Here is a 5,159-nt window from a genome sequence, read left to right as displayed (position 1 = left end):
CCCCCCCCTTTTTTTTTTTTTTTTTTTTTTTTTTTTTTTTTAAATTTGAAAACATCGCGCCGCGGTTTGCGTGTAATCCAGGCGTGTTTTGGAGCGCTTCCTTAAAATTTCGGAGAGGAGTAGCCACGAGGAGCTGGCCGGGAAGGGGTGCTCATTGATCCAGAGGGGAGGGAAGCGGCGGTGGAAGCGTGGCCCCCACGCAGGAGCGGGTGCGGACCGGTCTGGTTTCGCCTCCCGGAGTCAGCTACAAGCACTCCGGGTCATTCAGAGCCCGAGTGCAAATTGCTTGCGCCTATAATTTGCAGAGGGGAGGCAGGTATGGGGGTTGTAAAAGCCATTAGGAACTTGTAAAATTAGCAGCCCCTCTGCGCTTGAGGGGAACGGCGCTAGAGGAGAAGTTGCTGACTTCCGAATAGCGGTGCCGCCAGAAGTTTCCCTCCTTGCCATCCAGCCTGTCACAGCCGGGGGTTTTCTTTCGCCCTGCTCCGCCAAGTTACTCTCTCTCTGAAGGGACGGTTTCGCCCTATAGTCCTTACTAAAGAAGATGCGCCTAGTTAAAGCCTGTGTGTGTGAAGAAACGACTTCCCACTGCAGCAGTCGATTCTAAGGAAACTTTTAATTTTGTGCTTCAAGAAACCCGATTACTTCTTGGATTACTTTTCTACCTTGGTCTAGAAGGTATGGTAACGCTGCCAGACGTTGTGCAAAGCATTCTGCTTCCAAAATTGCTAAACGTTAATAATACTGTGTCAGACAAAATGTGTAGCTTATGATTGCAAATTATCTCAAAAAAGCAATGTTTGGTGGAGTGCAAGAACTTGTAGACTGGTATGGCCCCTGGCTTAAACTATGTAAATTATTGTAGAGGAATATAATGTTATTCCTTTTTTCTTTCTCTCTTTTTTCTTTCTTTTTTTTCCTTTATTTCCTTCTCTTTTTTTTTTCTTTTTTTTTTTTTTTTCCTTGCAGTGAGTCTGCTTGCACATATAAGCGCAAGTAGTGTTTTCAAAGGACTTTCAGTGGGGGTCAGAAGTTAGAGTGAGAGCTTCCTGACTAGCTATTTTTCTTTCAATAGGTAGATGCTGCCGAGGTTACATACATACGCATTTACTGTCCAGCCGTCAGATAAAGACAGTTTAATATGTAAATCAAAAAAAAAAAAAAAAAAGAAATAAACCAGGTATCTAATCCTGATTATATTTCATTCATTCACCTTAATAACCCATTTGCTAGACTTCTAATAGTCTGGGTTTAAAATTGGAAGCTGTAATGCATTGTAAGGGCCAAATCCTTTAAAAGACGCACGCTGTTAGCTTCAGTTGACTGCTCACATCAATTGTAACTCACGTGCATACTGGAGTACCATGTAGTATGACTCTCTATTAAACATTATAAATGATCATTCACATGTAAAGAAAAAGCATATTAATATACTGCATTTAGAAGTAAGTACTAAAATTCCTTCCAAATACTTGGAAGGACTTTATCCGAATCGACTAACTAGGGGTGTGATCCGAGTGGCTTGCGGCACCGCTCTCTTGCCTTGCTAGTGAATCGCAGTTAAAGTGTTCAGAGTCTCAGTGAAACAGAAAAATTAAGGGTGGGGTGGCTTTCTCATGTGAAAATGTAGTTGCTTCTGAATTTTCCAAACCAATTTTTTGCCCTTGGGTTACTTTGTTTATTCTTCTTTCTCTTCTCTAATGAGGGAAATTGTAAGTCAAAAAAGTGAGAATGGCTTTGTTCACATTACCATGAAAATGCCCAGTATTCCTCTTCACGGGTTAATTTAACAGTAGCATACAGTGGTTCATACTATGTCCCTTTTCCAAAAGGTGTCATCACTCGCATGCAGAAGCTTCTTTCTAATATTGATACGCTCTGCTTTGATTTTAACTCATAAATGTTTGTGTTAAAACTGAATAAAAAATACAGGATATACTGCTTAGACTGCCCTATATTTCCTGCCCCACTCCCTCAAAAGGTAACTCAATCCTTAGCACAGCTCTGCTAAGTCTAGTTTGATGGCCATTTGCCTCATTGCTTTATCAAACCCTTTGAAACTGCTGCATGTGGACATGAGAAACTAAGTGTAGACCAAGTGCAAGACCAAGAACCCTTAAAATGATAGCTGTCCTTAGCAGAATTGCATGGGGGAAGTGTCCAAAATACTGCAGAGCTCTGCACTTTCCATAGTTCGTGTTTCTATTATCCCAGACTCACTTCCAACCTTCAAGATTTTCTCACAAATATTAATATCAGTGATTATCCATGTGCTCCCAGTCTTTCTTTCTTTCTTTTTCTTTTTTTTTTTTTTTTGAGTCAAGTAGCCTAAAGTCAGAACTTGATATACTGCAAGTCTAAAAACCAATAAGAAATATAAATCATATCCCTAGCAATAAAGAAAAAGCCAAGGAGAAGGCAGGTTTATCCACTGAGTGAGAAGACTGACCAGGCTGAAGTCAATGGAAGTTCCGTACTGGACATCCTCAGGAGCCAGGATTTGAAACCTGATGCTCTGATACCTGCAAGAGTCATCTACCTCCTTGGGTACAGCTTCCAGGGGAAGCAACAGGAAGGCAGAGGCATAACGTAGATTTGTACTGACTGTCCTAATTCAATCAGGAAGGACTGGCGGATCCCAGTAATCAAAGAGGGATCACTAATCCCTCTGGCCCAATGTATTGATGGGAAGACAGGGCAGAGGACCCTTCTCTCTTGGCTCTTCATGCTCCCAGTAACTGGAGAAGCTTAGGCGCTGGTCCTGTACACATAATTTATCCCAGCTGAGTATTTCTCAGGGTGGCTGCCTAACTCCCAGTGAGCAAAGTGGGTTGGTGTATTTTTAGCAGGTCCCATAGTCAGGAGTTGCAGTAGAGAGAGACAAGCTTGTCAGACACCTGGGACTTTCCACCTTGGCTCCCAGCTGCCAGTGCTCATGCCAGGAATGGGCTGGTTGCATGTTCCCTTATATAAGCATGAATGACATCTTTGTCATTTGCATTACATGCACTGAACAATAAAAAATGCAGTAGTCTCCATTGCGGCATTACCGTAGCAGTTGTCCTTTCCCTTGTGGACCTTAATACCAAAAGCCTGGTCAGCTTGCCACTTCCAGTGCATAGCAATGGAGAAATGTAAGCAGAGAGTCAATCCACAGAGTTTTACAGCAATGCAAGACTTGCTTCTCATCATTAAAATTGGATAACTCCAAAATGAAGACAAAACATTTCCAGACATATTTCGTTTGAGCTTAGGTACTTCTTACACTAACACCACAATCTTGCAGAAAACAAGGAAATGGGTCCAGTCTGTATTTCAGCAACAGAAAACGAGGGCATGATGAATCGTATGCTGTTCTGGCAGATCATTTTTGGCATGTTTTCTTAAAAAGTCCAGAGGATATCAAAAGTTGTGGATCACAGCCTAATTGCGTGGCTCTTTTTCAGGAAAAACTTCCACTGAAGGCTTGTGGGATTTTTTTTTTCCTCCTGTTTTATGTGCAAGAAAAGCTGGGTCCATAGTGAATTTTATTGTTTTTCAGTCAAGACTCACATATGTACTTGATTACATTTTGACCAGTCATTACTTTCTAGTATTATTAAAAGTAATAGAATTAGCCCAAAGAAAACATAGTTAAGTAGTAAAACGTAGTGTAGCAATAATGGGATCTTTGGAAAAAGTTGTCATCCTTACGAGCGTAAGGCGGGATGTGCTTCTGGCACTGTAGTGGGCTCCCCTGGAATTCCCCTCCCAAGTGACAAACCCCACTTTTCTAGGAAGTATAAAATCACACAGAAAGAAAGGTTTGGGAACATTTTTTTCTTCTCAGAATCCTTCCCCCCAAAAAAGAAAGGGGAGGAGGCTGCACTGCCAGACAAACACCATTGGGTTAAATGCAGTTGCTAGATATCTTCAGAAGGATACCGGGAATACATTATGTCAGCTGAGGAATGGAAGGTAAGGGCTCTCATCAGTTTTTCTGGGACTACGATTCTTTGGGAAGCGTTTTAAATGCTTGAAACTCAATGCAAGAGTCAAAAGAGGAAGACCTATTCCTCACGGGTATTTCTTTCTGTAATCCAAAGATTATTTTTTTCCTTTTTCCCGCTGGAGGGGAACAGCATTTAGAGAAGAGTGTGAACTCCATCAGATGATAGGCAGATATGCAGCCTCAGTCTTGTCAGCTTTATGGCAATTTTTAAACAGGAGGCTACTTTAAATACCTTCTACTCATCCAAAGTAGCTGCAGGAGTTTTATTTCCCTAGTGGCTATCCAGCAAAATGGACCGACTTTGGCTGCGAAGCTCCCTGCTTCCAAGGTCAGCTGTGGTTTCTTGCCCCTACATCTGTAATCTGTACATAAACATAACTACAACTTGGAGTCAGCAAGAGTTTTGTTTGCTCCCTAAATTTAAACAGAATTATGTTAGCCCCCAAGGTTATGTTGTGATACGTCCTTATTAAAAGCCCAACAGCCTGTCTTTATTAAAAGCCCCAAAGCCTTACCCTTCTCCTTTAAGACACACCTTCCTCCATGCTTTAAGGTGGTGAATAAGATGAGATTGCAGGTTTTTTTGCACTGAGCAAGTCACTACCAGCACAGTGTGGTGCCTGCAGAGGTAGGTCCTAGTCCTGAAAAGATACATGAGTGTTCTTCACTTTATTCGTACCATTGCAAATTCATGGGGATAGGACAGTGCAGGTTTGGGACCTGCATGGCATGCTCGTGCTTCTTGCATAAATGCCTCAAAATGCCATTCAGACTGCAGTTTTTGAAGAGCCGTCACACTGAAATTGTCATATTTTTTTAAGGAATGGGAACTGTCCACCTCTTTAGCTTATTTTGAAGTGTATTTCACGTGAAAGATTTACATTTCTTCTGCTGATCCCAGTTGCTCTAGCTTTCTCACTAAAAGAGAAACTTGCTCTGTAAGATAGATCTGATTCCCCGCTGCATTGCTTCATTTTTCTGCTTGTATCAACTCACTGAGAACAGTGGAGCAATTGCAATATAAAGCTGGAATTGTCCGTAGTGAACTGGGTCCAAAATATTTGCAAAAGCAGAGTGAGTTAACTGAAACATGTTGTGTGGAGGAACTTGCTAATTCATTTCAATTATAATAATTTTAAGGGTTATTTTTAGGTTAGGATTTTTTTTT

General features: G+C 41.5%; 1 protein-coding gene across 6 annotated transcripts in view; it reads left to right on the top strand.

Moving 5' to 3' along the window:
- Positions 1-149: 149 nt before the first annotated feature.
- The window catches only part of IKZF1 (IKAROS family zinc finger 1), a 70,373-nt gene continuing 65,363 nt past the window's right edge, over positions 150-5,159 (top strand). For 2 of the 6 annotated variants that reach the window (XM_009638735.2, XM_035894155.1), the window contains exon 1: positions 151-678. The gene's annotated coding sequence lies outside the window, so the exon portion shown is untranslated. Of the gene's footprint in view, positions 679-5,159 lie in introns of all 6 variants that reach the window. The other 4 variants (XM_009638737.2, XM_035894153.1, XM_035894157.1 and 1 more) reach the window with 4 other exon arrangements.

Source organism: Egretta garzetta, unplaced genomic scaffold, assembly GCF_000687185.1.
Source record: "Egretta garzetta isolate BGI_Z169 unplaced genomic scaffold, ASM68718v1 scaffold264, whole genome shotgun sequence".
NCBI lineage: Eukaryota > Metazoa > Chordata > Aves > Pelecaniformes > Ardeidae > Egretta > Egretta garzetta.
This window is presented reverse-complemented; position numbering and strand designations above follow the sequence as displayed.